Consider the following 17211-nt stretch of genomic DNA (forward strand, 5'->3'; position numbering starts at 1 on the left):
TGAAATACGTAATCACCATAAACCTATGGCATAACAAGAGAAGACTACTCAACATTGTGTCATAACCTACATGGGAAAAGGATCCGAGGAAGAATACATCTATGTATATGTGTAAAAGAACCACATCTTACACTCCTAGAACAAGCAGAACAGTGTAATCAAATTTGCTCTGTTAAAAAATAAAAATTAAATTTAAAAAAACGAAGAAGAAGTAATGAGACATAAACTGAAGGGGCTTTTTCCTGCCACATTCCATTCTAATTTACAACCTAGGAACACGACTTCCAGAAACGCTCTGCTGCCCTAGCAACCAGATTTGGGAATGGAGAAATGCTGCCGCCTTGTGGCTGTTTCCCACAACAGCAGCTTTAAACCCAGTGCAAATGGTCACGTAATATTCAAAATAATTGCAGGCCTGTAAATGACACCTGTCGTCAAAAAAATCCTGGCGTCATAAATCGACCAGAAAATTCAAAAGACGTCAACATTTCAAGAAGACAATTTCAACAGGCATATTTCATGCACACTTTGTCTTTCTTTTTTGTTTTGTTTTGTTTTTTAAAAAAAAGAGGCATGGGAAAATGCTCAACATCAGGAATTAATAAAGCCATGCAAATGCTATCTACAGAAACGTTCACCTCACAGCCGTCAGAATGATCATCAGCAAAAAGTCTTCAAAGAATAAATGCTGAAGGAGATTCAGAGAACTGTGTACCCTGTAGCTGCTGGGGGGATGTAAACTGGTAAGAGCCAGTAGTGAGAACAGAATGGATGTGCGTTTAAACATAAAAATTGAGGTACTTTGTGATCTTGTAGGCCCTTTAATGGGCCCATCACCCGAGCAGAGAAGAATCAAAAAGACACAGGCTGGCAATCCTGCACTGCAGGGACATTAACCATAGGCAAGACTTGGAAGAAACCAAAATGTCCATCAACAGAACAACGCACAAAGAAGAAGAGGTCCATCTACACAATGGAATATTGGCCATGGAAGACAATGAAACAGTGCTGTTTGCACCACCATAGAAGGACCTAAAGATCCTCACCCAACTTGATGTAAGAAAGAAACCAAAAGACAGATATCCTATGACATCACTTCTAGGTGTTACCTAAAAATTGATACCCAAGAACTTATTTCCAAGAGAAGGGCACGAATGGATTAACAAAACAAAATTATGTTTAACCAAATGGAAAGGTGTAAGGAATGGATGAATTAGGATATGGGGGTTAACAGACATGTACTAATACATATGAAATATGTAATCACAAAATACCTATGGAATACCAAGAGAGGTCTACTCAACACTCCGTAATAATCTACATGAGAAAGGATCCAAAGATGAATAGATAGATACATAGACATAATAAACTGGATTCTGTACACCTAGAACAAGCACAACATTTTTATCTAATTTGCTGATAATAAATAAAAATTAAACTTAAAAAACAAACAAGAAGGGCTTCCCTGGTGGCACAGTGGTGGCGAGTCCACCTGCCGATGCAGGGGATACGGGTTCGTGCCCTGGTCTGGGAAGATCGCACATGCCGTGGAGCGGCTGGGCCCGTGAGCCATGGCCACTGAGCCTGCGCATCCGGAGCCTGTGATCCGCAACGGGAGAGGCCACAACAGTGAGAGGCCCGTGTACCGCAAAAAAAAAAAAAGCAAGAAGTAAGGAGATATAAGCTCTTGGGGATTTGCCCTGGCACATTCTACTCTAATTTGCAGCCTACTAATACGATTTCCAAGAAGCCTCTGTTGCCCAAAAACCCAGAGTTCGAAATGTAGAAATGCTGCCCACTTGTGGCCATTCCCCGCAAGAACGGCTTTAAGCCCACAGCTAATGGTCACTTAACACTCACAGGACTCAGGGCTGTAAAGGACACCTGCCCTCAAAAAATATCCTGAGCTAGGGAATAGCCAAAAAAATTCAAAACAGGCAACTTTTTCTAGAAGATAGAATGAAGGGTTAAGTTTTACTCACTCTTTTTTTTTAAAAAGGAAAATGGATAAAAGCTCAACAACAGGAATTATTAGACTCATGCAAATCTAATCTACAAAATGGTTTCAACTCACACCAGTCGACTGACCATCGGCAAAAAGTCTACAAACAATAAATGCTGAAGGAGTTTTTGAGAACTGTGTACCCTCTAGCTGCTGGTGAGATGTAAAGTGGTAACAGCCAGTAATGAGAACAGAAAGGAGCTGCATGTAAAAGTAAAAATTGAGCTACCTGTCGATCCAGCAGGCCCACCACTAGGCCTCTCACCTGAGAAGACCAGAATGGAGAAGGCAGAGGCTGAAACAGCTGCACTGCAGCCATATTCAAAATAGAGAAGACATGGAAGCAACCAAACTGTCCATCAACAGGTGAATGGATAAAGAAGAAGTGGTCCATGTACACAATGGAATATTAGCCATGGAAAACAATGAAACACTGCTCTTTCAGGCACCATAGATGAGCCTAGAGATAATCGCGGAGCATGAGGTAAGTCGGAAAGCAAAAGACATATATCCTAGGATATCACTTATAGGTGTTATCTAACAACTGACACAAATGAACATATTTCCACACAGAAAGACACTCACAGACTTAGAAAACAAACTATGCTTATCTAAAAGGAAAGGTGATGGGAATGGAAAAATTAAGATTAGGGTTATCATACGTATACAAGTACATATTAAATACATATAAAAAAGACTGACCAGGGCCTCCCTGGTGGCGCAGTGGTTGAGAGTCCGCCTGCCGATGCAGGGGATGCGGGTTCGTGCCCCGGTCTGGGAGGATCCCATATGCCGCGGAGCGGCTGGGCCCGTGAGCCATGGCCGCTGGGCCTGCGCGTCCGGAGCCTGTGCTCCGCAACGGGAGAGGCCACAACAGTGAGAGGCCCGCATACCGCAAAAAGAAAAAAAAAAAAAGACTGACCATATAGCAAGGGAGGTCTCCAGAACACTCTGTAATATTTTACATGGGAAGTGGATCTGTACATGAATAGACATAAAATGTACAAAGGCACCAGATTGTGTACACCTAGGACAAACAATATTCTAATCATTACCCCGATTACAAAAATTAAAACCACGAAGAAGTAATGAGACATAAACTTATGGGGGTTTCTCCTGGCACATTCCATTCTAATTTACCACCTAGGAACATGACTTCCAGAAAGGCTCTGCTGCCCTAGTACCCAGATGGGGGGAATAGAGAAATGCTGCCTCCTTGTGGCCGTTTCGCACAACAGCAGCTTTAAACCCAGTGATAATGGTCACTAAATATTCACCAAGCTTGCAGTTCTGTAATGACACCTCCCCTCCAAAGAAATCCTGGGGTCGAAAATTGAACAAAAAATTCAAAAGAGGGCAACCTTCCAAGAAGACAATTTCAAGAGGTATATTGTACTCACACTTTTTTTTCTTTTTTTAACAGAAAAGAAAAAGGTATGGAAAAATGATGAATTTTAGGAATTTTTAAAGACATGCAAACCCAAATTACAAAAACCTGTCAGCTCACAGCAGTCAGAATGGCCATCAGCAAAAATGCTGCAAACAATAAATGCTGAAGGGATTGTGGAGAAATGCGTACCCTCTGTTCTAAGGGGGACGTGGTAAGAGTCACTAATGAACACAATGGAGGTGCTTTCAAAAGGTAAACATTGAGCTACCAGTCAATGAATCATACCCACTGTTGGGTCTATCACCTGAGAAAATGAGAATCAAAAACTCACAGGCTGGCAATCCTGAACTCCAGCAATATTTACCATAGCAAACACTTGGAAGCAACGAAAATGTCCATCAACAGAGGAATGCACCAAGAAGAAGTGGTCCATGTACACAATGGAATATTACTCCAATAAAAAATATAAATTAAATTTTAAAAACAAACAAAAGTAAGGAGACATCAGCATTTGTGGGTTTATCCGGGCACATTCCGCTCTAATTTATAACCGAGGAACACCACTGGCCGGAAGGTCTGTTTCCCTAGTACTAGCGTGGGGAACGTAGAAAGGCTGCCGCCCTCTGGCTGTTACCTGCAAAAGCAGCTTTTTTTTTTTATTCCACTTATTCAGCTTTTTTTTTTTTGAGCTTTTTTTTTTTACATCTTTATTGAAGTATAATTGCTTTACAACGGTGTGTTAGTTTCTGCTTTATAACAAAGTGAATCAGTTATACATATACATATGTTCCCATATCTCTTCCCTCTTGTGTCTCCCTCCTTCCCACCCTCCCTATCCCACCCCTCTAGGTAGTCACAAAGCACAGAGCTGATCTCCCTGTGCTATGTGGCTGCTTCCCACTAGCTATCTATTTTACATTTGGTAGTGTATATATGTCCATGCCACTCTCTCACTTTGTCACAGCTACCCTTCCCCCTCCCCATATCCTCAAGTCCATTCTCTAGTAGGTCTGTGTCTTTATTCCTGTCCTACCCCTAGGTTCTTCATAACCATTTTTTTTTTTTAGATTTCATGTATATGCGTTAGTATACGGCATTTGTTTTTCTCTTTCTTACTTCACTCTGTATGACAGACTCTAGGTCCATCCATCTCATTACAAATAACTCAATTTTGTTTCTTTTTATGGTTGAGTAATATTCCGTTGTATATATGTGCCACATCTTCTTTATCCATTCATCTGTTGCTTCCATGTCCTGGCTATTGTAAATAGAGCTGCAATGAACATTGTGGTACATGACTCTTTTTGAATTATGGTTTTCTCAGGGTATATGCCCAGCAGTGGGATTGGTGGGTCGCATGGTAGTGCTATTTTTGAGCCAACTATTTTAAATAAACAGATAATGTTTTATTACTCAGTTTTACTGACTCACGGCTAAAATTTTGGAAAGAAAGATATATCTATTCATATTTGACTGCATAATTGTGTATGTCTTTTATTACTGGGGGGGGGGTCTCAATCAAGAACCTAGGAGGGTAAAGGGAAAATTATTTTTCTACCATACATACACAATAAAATAATATTCAGAGATAAAAAGGAAGAAACCATCAACCCATGCAAAAAAACATGGATGAATCTTACATGTATATTGCTAAGTGATAGAATTCAGTCTGAGAAAGCTACACAGTGAATGACTCCATTTATATGACATTCTGGAACAGGTAAATCGGAGATGGTAAACATGTTAGAGGGTGGGGGGTGTCAAAATATTGCATATGACACTTCAGTGATGGATATCTGCCACTATGCATTAGTCTAAACCCATGGATTCTTACAACCCAACAAATAAATCGTAATATATTCAAATATGACATGGGAGTGTCATAGGGTGGAATAGAGAATGTGACAAAGAATCTGATTTATAAATGTATGGAAAAAATTCACTGTTGGTGGTGGGGCAAAAGGTACTTGACCTAGTTAACTATAGAAAAGAACGGAATCTGTATTACAAAGGCAAATTGTGCCATACGTAAATACTAGACTCTATAAGTTCTTTCCCATGGTGGTAGGAGCTAACAATACTGAGGGTACTATGTCTGTAATCTGGAATGGAGCAGGCAATGAATTCAATGAGTGACAAATGGTGGAACCCTTGGAGTGGGAAGTTACAGATGAACAAAGGTGGAAGGTTACATTCCCCATGTAATAACTGATAGATTCTATTTCCTCAGTTTTAAAAACTTCTGTGCAGCAAACGGTACTATCCAGAAAGTGAAAACACAGACCACAGAATGGTCTGTGTTTGCACATGAGACATATCTGAGAAGAGTCTGTTCTTCAGAATGTATCAAGAACTTTTACAAATCATCAACAAAAAAACAAATAAGCCAATTTTTTAAATGGACAAAGGATTTGCATGGACCGTTCTGCAGAAAAGACATACAAATGTCCAACAAGCAGATGGAAAGATTTCAAACATCAGTAGTCATAATGGAAATGCAAATTAATGCCATAATTCAATACCACTTCACATATACTAGAATGGTTATAAACAAGAAAACTAAAAATAATATGTTGGCAACGATGTAGAGAAATTGGAACCCTTAAATATAGCTTGTGGAAATGAAAAATGCTGCAGCTTTATGTGTACAATACTTTGGCATTTCCTTGAAAAGATAAAAATACAATTACCATATAGTTCAAAACTCCACTTCTAGATATAGACCCCAAAGAATTGAAAACAAAAACTTGTACACGATTATTCATAGCAGCATTGTTCACAACAACCAAACGTTAGAGAGAATGAAAATGTCCACCAGAGCGTGAATGGATAAATAAAATGGAGTAGATCCATAAACTACCATATAAAGGAATAAAGTAAAAGGGTGCAACCACTGTGGAAAACAGTATGGCAGGGCTTCCCTGATGGCTCAGTGGTTGAGAGTCTGCCTGCCAATGCAGGGGACACGGGTTCGAGCCCTGGTCTGGGAAGATTCCACATGCCGCGGAGCAACTGGGCCCGTGAGCCATAACTACTGAGCCTGCGCGTCTGGAGCCTGTGCTCTGCAACAAGAGGGGCCGCGATAGTGAGAGGCCCGCGCACCGCGATGAAGAGTGGTCCCCGCTTGCTGCAACCAGAGAAAGCCCTCGCACAGAAACAAAGACCCAACACAGCCGAAAATAAAAATAAACAAATAAATAAAAAGAAAAAGAAATATAGTAAACCCATTACATGTTAACATAGATAGCATATAAAAAAATATATGGCAGTTCCTCAAAAACTTAAACATCGAGTAACGTATGACCCACCAATTCCACTTCAGAGCATATACTCAAAATATTTGAAAGCAGGAACAGGTATCTGTACACCCATATTCATAACAACGTTATTCACAATAGCCAAAAGGTGGAAGCAACCCAAGTGTCCATCAATGGATGAATGGATAAACAAAATGTGGTATATGTGCAAGGAAATATTATTCAGCCTTAAAAAGTAAGGAAATTCTGACATGTGCTACAATGTGGATGAAACCTAAAGTCACTATGCTAAGTGAAATAAGCCAGTCATGATGGACAAGTATATGATTCCACTTCTGTAAGATACCTTGATGAGAGAGAGTCAGAAAGGGAGTGAACGTGGTTGCCAGGGGCTGCAGGAAGTCAGTGTTTCATGGATACACAGTTTCACTTGGGGAAAATGAAACACTCTTGGAGGTGGATGGTGAGGATATTTGTACAACAATGTGTATGGAGTTAATGTCACAGAATTGTATACTTAAAATGGTTTAAATGGTTAGGGTTAGGGTTGGGGTTAGTCATAACTTTGTAATAACAACTAAAAACCAAATGAAGTATTCACACATGTTACAACATGGAAGAACACTGAAAACACCCTAAGTGAAAGAAGCCATACTGGAAAGGCCACCCAGACTGGACTCATCGTGTGCACTTTAAATCCATCAAGGTTTTGAAAATGAGGGAAAGTCTTAGGAACAGTTCATAAAAAGCAAACTGGATCAGAATGGAAAAAGACATTTTCATACAGTTGGGGCAGCTGGTGAAAGTTGAAGCGGGCCTGTGGAATGGATTATAGTGTGGAAACCATGTGATTTCCTCATCTGGGGGTTATGTGCTGGTACACGGGGCGAGTGTTCCTGATTTGGGTCAAACACACTGCAGTATTTTGTGTAAAGTGGTAAGTGTGAGTGTTTTTACTGTTATTGAAAGTTTTCTATACGTTTGAGATTACTGAAAAGTAAATTACTTTTCAAAGCAATCATGTTAATACGATGCCAGAAAAGCTGAGAAACATCAAACATTTTTATAGAGGCCAAGACTTACCCAGACCAAGTTCACCCAAGATGATGATGCCAATCGCCCTTGTAGGAGTCCATATGTTATTAAGAGGCACTATGGGAAGATTATATTAGTGGCCACATGTCTTGGGTGTTGTGGGTGACCTGGGATACAGTGGAAACTGTGGGATTTTAGAATTACAATTTTCACATCACTCCACCAAAAAATTGTCAGAATATAGCTGCAGAATACGAAATCAATGTACAAAACTCAGCTGCATTTCTGTACACTAATAACACACTGTCAGAAAGAGACATTAAGAAAACAATCCCATTTATAATTGCATCAAAAAGAACAAATTACCCAGGAATAAATTTAACCAAGGACATGAAAGACCTGTACTAGGAAAACTATAAGACATTGATTAAGAAATTGAAGAAGACACAAATAAATAGAAAAATATTCTGTGCTCATGGAATGGGAGAATTAATATCGTCAAAATGTCCATCATACTCAGAGCAATCTACAGATACAATGCAATCCCTATCAAAATATGAAAGGTATTTTTCACGGAAATAGAACAAACAATCCTAACATTTGTGTGGAACCATAAAGGACCCCGATCAGCCAAAGCAACCCTGAGAAAGGAGAGCAGGCTGGAAGAATCACGCTCCCTGACTTCAAACTATATCAGGGAGCTACTGCAACTAAAACAGCATGGAATTGGCAGGAGAGCAGACACGTGGACTAGAGGCATAGAGCCCAGATATAAACCCACACACATGTGGTCGGTTAATTCATGACAAAGGAGTCAAGACACAGCAGGGAAAGGACGGGCCCCTCAATAGAAGGCGCTGGGAAAACTGGACGCCATCTGCGCCACACACAAAACCAATGAAAAACCCACAATGCTCCAATCAAGCCCTTCTTCTGCTGGGTCCTCAGCATTGGCCCCCAGCAGTCAGCCATGCACAGGAAGCTTCTCCCCACTTCTCCTGCCATGGCGCCTCCTCCCCAGCGGGTCCTGAGGACACACAGCTCCCGTTCTCTGTGCAGGGAACCAAGGCCACAGATAGAACGCGCATGCACTGCGGGGTCACAGAGGTGGGCTCCGCACCCCCGGGGAGCTGCTGGGGACATGCAGGCCACACCATCCCACAGTTCAATGGGGACTGTGCTCCCTGCTGGCAGTCCTGGTGAATCCACTAAGATTTGGAGATAAAAATATGAAACATAGCCAAACAGCCCATGACATCTCCACAATTAGTTATGGAACAATTAATTGGAAACTGCATGGAATGAAATGAATATAGACACAAACTTTACAACTCACACCAAAATTTACTCAACATTGTCCATAGACAAATTTATAATGCAAAACTATAAAAATTCTAGAAGAAAATCTACATAACCTTGGTTTTGAAACCACACACCTCTGATTGGGACTTGAACCCATGTGCCGGGGCTCGGACCCAGCCAAAACACAGATTGGGGACTGGAACCCACAGTCTTTTAATTAGAATCACTCACCTGGTGTCTGGACTTACTGAGGCTCAGGTTCTTTGTGTCTCCAATTCAGCGAGAGGCAAAATGATAGACAAGAAGTAGATTTATAGGACACTTGTGAGTGATGCAAGCGGGCAAGAGAGGGGGCTCTGCCCCAAGGATTAAGTGGGCTACATTTTTATAACCAAAGGGAAGCGGGGAGGGGGAAAAGACTGCTTTCTTCGTCATTCTTCGTGTTGAGGTCACTGCAATCACTGCACCTCTTTAGTATCAGGCAGGATACCTGTCCTTGGTCCTAAGGGTCATCACCTCGCTGAACCAGCAGAATGCAGGCCTCATTTGTTCCTTTCACTTAATGACCTAGGGTATATCTCGTGGTTTTATTTACTTACAGTTAAACAAGCCTGCTTCTTCCCCGACATTCAGATAGCTTTCTTGAGTGGTCATTAACTCGGTGTTCTCCCAAAGTTCCCTAGGTTTCCCTTTCTATCTATAATGCCCTACTGGGACTTCTACAACTATCTGCGTAACTCTCGTACTCTATCCCTATCAGCTTTGGTAATGAATTTTAACACAAAAATCCCAAAAGTCTACCCACAAAAGAAAAAAAATTATAATGTGGACTTTAGAAAGTTAAAAATCGTTACTCTGTGAAAGACCTTATTCAGAAAACCAAAAGACAAGCCACAGAGAGAAAAAAATATTCTCAAAACACATATCTGATAAAAGTACTCAAATTATACCAAGAACTCTAAAACAATATCATTTAAAATGGGTAAAGATCTGAACAGACACCTGGTCAAATAACAGACAGACAATAAATAAGTATACAAACATATGCTTAGTATCATATACCATTGGAGAATTACAAATTAAAGCAAGATAGCACTGCACACTTATTAGAACTGGTAAACTCCAAAAAAGTGACAGAACTGATTGCTGGAGGGTGAGGAAAAATAGGAACTCTCCCTCTTTGCTGATGAAACGCATGTACAGCTGCTTCAAAAGACAGTTCGGCAGTTTTTTCCCAGAACTAAACAAGTCTCACCTCAGGATCCAACAATTGCTCTTCCACCATTTAGACAACTGTTTGGATAAACTATGTCCGCAGCACCTCCACTCATAATGGCTAAAAACATAAAGAAATCAGTATGTCCTTCAGTGGATGAAAGCATAAGCAAATTGGGGTACATCCATGTCACGGGAACTGAACATGCCACCCCAAAATATGTCTCTTTGGCATAAGGATTATTTGGGGCTGATGGTGTTGTTTTTGGTTTTTTGGTTTTTTTTTAAAGGGGACACATAGGGACTTCCCTGGTGGTCCAGCAGTTAAGACTCCCCCTTCCAATGCAGGAGGTGCAGGTTCGATCCCTGGTCAGGGAGCTAAGATCCCACATGCCTTACGGCCAAAAAACCAAAACATAAAACAGAAGCAATATTGTAACAAATTCAATAAAGACTTTTAAAATGGTCCATATCAAAAAAAATCTTTTAAAAAAAAGAAAAAAAAAGGGGGGGACACATAAGAATCTCTGAAACCCAAGTCAAGATGGCCCTTTTGTGAAGGAAATTTACATTTATAAGGAACTCTTCATTTGAAAGGTTATCTCCCTCCCCATACTAAGAATAGAAGGGTGACAAAACCTCAAGAAATTCTTCTCAGTGGAAAAGGTCTGGATTAAATCTGCACAGCAACCACACCCCTCTTTTCTTTCCATTTAGAAGAAGATGGTATTTAAAGTGATTTGGGCCATTTCAGGGAGTTACTCAGTTTTCCTGGGTATCTCTCATGCATACAAGAGGTACACATGTTATTAAACTTCTGTTTTTTTCCTGGTAATCTTTTATTAAGTGTGGGGGGGGTCTCAACAAAGAACCTACAATGATAGAGGGAAAAATTCTTTTTCCTCTCATACGCATGCAATGGAATACTATTCAGAAATATAAAGGAATGAACCATCAGCCCATGCAAAAAAAAAAAAAAGGATGAATCTTACATGAATTATACTAAGTGAAATAATCCAGCCAGAAGAAGCTACACATTGTATGACCCCCATTCATATGAAAATGTGGAAAAGGCAAAACAGAGACGGTAAACAGATTCTGGGGTGGGGTGGGGTGAAGGGTTCCATTTGATACTTAAGTGATGGATAACTGACACTATGCATTTGTCTAAACCCATGGATTTGTACAGTCCAATAAGTAAATCATAATCTATTAAAATTTAGTTGTTTAGGATACAGGAGTGTCACACGATGGAACGCAGAATGTAACAAAGAATCTAACCAATTTATAAATGTATGAAAAAAACTCACTGTTGGTGGTGGGGCAAAAGGTGCTGACCTCAGTAACTTTGGAAATGAACAGACTCTGTAGACTAAAGGCAAAATGAACCACACATAAACAGTGGACTCTATTTTATAAAAGTCTTTCCCGTGGGGTAGTAGCTACCAAAACTGAAACCAGTCTATCTGTAACCTGGAAGAGAGCAAGCCATGAATTAAATAAATGACAGACAGTGGGAGGCAGTTTTCTCAACGTCTGAGTGGAAAGTTACAGATACTTAAGGGGGGAAGGTTACAACATCCATGTGATAAAAGATCATGTTGGAGACATCAGTATAAACTCATCTTTAGTTTAATATGGATAAAGACAGTTCCACACAGAAATCTTTATAATTAGGTGAATATACTGTCAGCGAGGGGGAATTTATCGGCTGAACCGATAATAAAATTGACACAAGACAGATTAACAGGAGGAAAAAACAAATCTTTATCCCTGCACACAGAGGTCTCACAGAAATGGGACCTAAGTAGTAGTCAGAGAAGGCAGCTTTTATACTTTTTAGGCAAAGAAACAATAAATTTGTGAGGAATTGACAGGACAAAGAAACTGAGGTTTGACATGTTCAATTAGTGAAGAATCTAAACAGAGTCTGGGCTTCGGGAGTAAATTAAAGCAGTAGGGGCTTCCCTGGTTGGTGCAGTGGTTAAGAATACACCTGCCAATGCAGGGGACACGGGTTCGAGCCCTGGTCTGGGAAGATCCCACATGCCACAGAGCAACTGAGCCCGTGCACCACAACTACTGAGCCTGCGCTCTAGAACCCGCGAGCCACAACTACTGAGCCTACGGGCTGCAACTACTAAAGCCCATGCGCTCTAGGGCCTGTGTGCCGCAACTACTGAGCCCACATGCATAGACCCCATGCAACAAGAGAAGCCACCGCAACGAGAAGCCCACGCACCGCAACAAGGACCCAACGCAGCCAAAAAATAATAATAATAAAATAAAACCCACTTGGTGATGGTGTATGATCGTTTAAAAAAAAAAAAAAAAAAAGAAGTAACAAGGTTTGTTCATCTAGGCTCCTGGCCCCGAATTCCTTGTCTCTAGCAATAGCGGTGTCCTTTTACCTCCAGATGCGTCTTTCACACAGGAGATTTATTTCCTGCTTTCAGGGAGACAGAAAGAAGGGTCAAAGTGTTCCTCTTGCTTCAGCCTGTTTCTTAAGTAACTTTAATTTAAAATGATCACTATGTCGTTGTGACATATTTTGGAGCTGCCCGCCCTGAGCGCCAACGACTCACACAGGTTGGAAGGCCATGCATAAATTTCCCTGCATTGTCAGCTGAGCACATTCAGCTTGCACATGTTTTAATATCATTCTCTGGTAAAAGGAACCAGGGCTCTTTGAAGAAATGGCTGATACTAGGACTGAGACAATAAATATATCAGCCAGGATAACCCTGAAGTATAAATAAGAAAGTACTAAGAAAAAAACCCACCGATGGAATTACGTCAAGGGAAGGACCAACGGAAAGAGCTCTCAGTAGCCAAAGCAGGAATGAATGAAGCAACCAAACACTGTAGTACTGGATTACAACCAAAAAGCCTAAAATATCTATCCAGGTGTCCACACTGGTAAAAAATAAATGATCGCATAGATTTTTTTTTTTAATAAATGAGGTTGAATAGAAATCTCCTATGCAGGGGGATTCCAAACAACTGATAAGACACTCAACCATGCATCAAGGAAGTCAAGCTAACTCCCCTTTCCTGAAGGGTGGGGTCCGCACAGTGACCTACCTCCGTCAAGGTCATTGACACAAGGCGTCTAGAAACTGTCAAAGCCAAGAGGAGCCCAAAGAGACATAACAAATAAATGTCATGTGATACCCTGGATGGGATCCTAGCACAGAAAAGGTAGAAGGGAACCCAAATAAAATATGGACACTTTAGTTTAAAATAATGTATGAATATCGGTTCACTAATTGTAACAGTTCTGTAGAAAACTACAGAAAAAAGAGAAATTGAAAGTCAAATATGAGAAACCTATTGCATCAAACTGGAAAACTAGTGGAAATGGGTGATTTCCTAGTAAAAATATACATTAACAAAATTGACCCTAAAATAAAGAAAATACAAACAGACCAGTTAACCACCCAGGGACCTCTTCCCTCTGCTGGTTCTTTGCTCATTGTTCAGGGGTTTTCCTCCCCTGGGAAAAGGAAGGAACAGGGACAGAGATGTTCGGCAGCTCCCCTAAGACCAGACCCCAACCAGTGTCTTCAACTCTTCCAGCCATGCCACACCCAGTGAGGACATCTGAAGGAATCTCAGGGATTATGGATTCTCAAGGGTCAAGACTTTTTTGATTGCAAGTGACTGGACACACTTACTGAAGTAAAATAAATTAATATCTTTAAATGATAGAAGTAAACTAATAATTGCAAGAGGCAAGTTGAAGAATGGCTTTGGACCTGGCAGACCCAGGGGCTCACCCTTTCGCAGTGTGACCTGGTCCCTCTCCAGCCCTACCCTACTAAGTGCCCTGGGGTGGCCCATTTACAGGCACAGTCTCTCTCACTGCTTCCACGGCCTCCAGGATGAAGCCACTCAATGTCCATTCTACTGCGAAGGGTTTCTCCATCCCTAGGGCTCTATGAAAAGTCACAGTTTTAGGGCTTCCCTGGTGGCGCAGTGGTTAAGAATCTGCCTGCCAATGCAGGGGACACGGGTTCGAGCCCTGGTCCAGGAAGATCCCACATGCCGCGGAACAACTAAGCCCGTGTGCCACAACTACTGAGCCTGTGCTCTAGAGCCTGCGAGCTATGACTACTGAGCCTGCGTGCCACAACTACTGAAGCCCACGCGCCTAGAGCCCATGCTCCACAACAAGAAAAGCCACCGCAGTGAAAAGCCTGTGCACCGCAATGAAGAGTAGCCCCCGCTCACCGCAACTTGAGAAAGCCCGCGTGCAGCAACGAAGACCCAACACAGCCAAAAATAAATAAATACAATAAATAAATTTTTTTAAAAGTCACAGCTTTAAATGCCTTTGACCTGGCTTGGGTCACATTCTCATCCTTGAGCCCATCAGAGCACGCACAGGATGGAACATGGGATTGGCTCGACTTGGATCATACACCTGTCTTCACGGTGGGTGAAATGTAGGGTCAGCCCTCTGGAACTGTTTAGACTGGAAGCAGGTGAGAGGTAGTTCCCAAAGGAAAGCTGAGGTGCTGGACTTGGACATGAGGACAGATGCTGGCTCAGTGAAAGCAGCAGATTCCACATCACTGACAGCCCACTGTACAGCTGTGGGATCGGAATCCCAGTGAAAGAAGGGGTTGACTTAGGGTCAGGGGCCGCAGCCCCCCACCCAGTGCTCTTGCTGTTCTCCCAGGATGGCAAGCTCTTCCACTTGTTGAAAAAGCAACGTAGGTACTGGTGGTAAACTCAGGACTCCTGCCTTGGGCACTGGATCCCTGCATCTCAGAGACTGGCCCAGAACAGCCCATGTGCCTTCGACCGAATGCTAGGATGGCAAGGAAACCCTTGCTCAGTGAAGCAGAGGGAGGCTCAAGGAATATTCCATACCATGGAATCCACAGTTGGCTGGCTTTCTTGAGACCACGGGGGCTGGACCATGGACGCACATGGCTCTCCAAGGACACAAGGCCTTAGTGGGAAACTGCCCACTGGGAGGCCCAGTTGCTCCCATATCTTTGATTCTCAATGAACATGAATGTCAAACTTTGTTACAACCAGAAGGCCAAAGGACTGCAGGGCCACCGTCTGGTTGTTGTGGCCAGGGCCACACTCAACGTTTAGAGGGCCATTACCTAACTGGCTGTGAGGAAGGAGGCCCTTTTCCCAACCATAGGGATATTGGAATTAGAAAATCCCAAGGGGCTCTCTAGGCTGCCCAGGTAGCTGGTCAATCGCCCAGCAGCAGGGTCAGCTCAGTAATTGGCCATGGGAGCTTGACGGGGCCCAGACTGACCTGAGCTGGAGAACCACAGATGCCTGCCTGGATGGTCGGAAACCAAGGGCTGTTCTGAGACCTGTTTCTGCTGCCCACTCAGATGGGACAAAGGATTCATCAAGTCCCAGGAGGGCCACATCAGCCATCAAGAAGGCAGCACCTGGGGGCTGGCAGGTCGCTACACCCAGTCCTGCATAAATCTATACACGTCTACTAAGTACCCTCATGTGTCAGGGCTGTGCTGGACCTGGGGACTGCCCAGATAGAATGGGGCCAGCATCACCTTCCCCGCCTGACTTCTGAGGCCCTTCACAATCCTTGACTGAGGTTAGGTTGGATTGAAACAGTCAGTGACCAGTGTGGACATTTCACTCTTCCACTGTCAGAGCCCAGGACTAGGCAGGGCAGACAACCAATTGTCCAGGTCAACTCCTGACTTATGTGTAAGACTTGACGGTCTCTTTGAGGCCCCTGGTACCGTGCAGACCCTTGTCAGGCTAGGGCCTCGTGACCAGGTGAGTCCTATCCATCCTGGAGGCCTCAGAAAGATGGGAAAGAAGAGGGGGAAGTGGGCCAGTGAGGCTTAAACCTAACCCCAACCTTTAACTTCAAGCCCTAAACCCTAACAACCCCAACCTTGGAACCCTAGACCTTAGACTCTAAACTTTGACCTCTAACTCTGACCCTGACCCTAAACCCCTGACTCCAATCCCAACCCTAAACCCTAACATTTATATCCTAACTCTAGCTCTAACATACAAAAAACTTTTACAACTGAACCAAACACAAACAACCCAATTTTTAAATGAACAAAGCACCTGAATAGACAATTGTCCAAAGGTTTACAGATGACAAGTCACCTGAAAAGAGTCAACATTAATCACTATTAATTAGTGTATAGAAACAACAACTGATTTTTGAGTTGTAGTCTGCAACTTTGCTGAATGCATTTATTTCTAGCAGGTTTTTTGTTTTTGGTCTTTAGGGTTTTCTATAGATAAGATCATGTCATCTGCAAACAGGGACAGTTTTCTATTTCTTTGCATCTCACAAGTTTTGGTATGCTGTGTTTCCATTTTTGTTTGTCTCAAGATATTTTTAAATTTCACTTTTTATTTCTTCTTTGACCCACTGATTGTTCAAAGTGTGTTATTTAATTTTCACCTATTTGTGAATTTGCCAGTTTTCCTTCTACTATTGATTTCTAGTTTTATTCCATTGTGGTTAGAAAAGATACTTGGTATATATCAATTTTCTTAAAAGAGTTGTTGACCTAACATGTGATCTATACTTGAGAATGCACCATATGTGCTTGACAAGAATGTACATCCTGCTGTTGTTGGGCTGAAAGTTCCACATATGTCTGTTAGGTCCATTTGGTCTGTGGTGTTATTCAAGTCCACTGATTTTTATTTTTATTTATTTATTTATTTATTTTTGCTTGGTTGGTTCTGTTAGATCTACCCACTACCAAACGTGGATAGCAAAGTCTCCACTCTAATTGTATGGCTGTCTATTTTTCCCCTCAGTTTAGTTTATGCAGAAAATTCCAGTTAATTGATATAGTCACTCAGCCACCAAGGATATGGAGCTACCTCCCCACTCCTTAATTATGACCTTGACCTTAATCTCATCCTGAGCCTAACCTCTGACCCTGACCTTAACTCTAACTTGGAACCTTAACCCTAACTGAATTTTCTTAGTTTTAATTCTCTAAACAAGAATATCTCAAAAGAATTCCTCC

This window comes from Mesoplodon mirus (genome assembly GCF_964341445.2).
Source record: "Mesoplodon mirus genome assembly, chromosome: 5".
Taxonomy (NCBI): Eukaryota; Metazoa; Chordata; class Mammalia; order Artiodactyla; family Ziphiidae; genus Mesoplodon; species Mesoplodon mirus.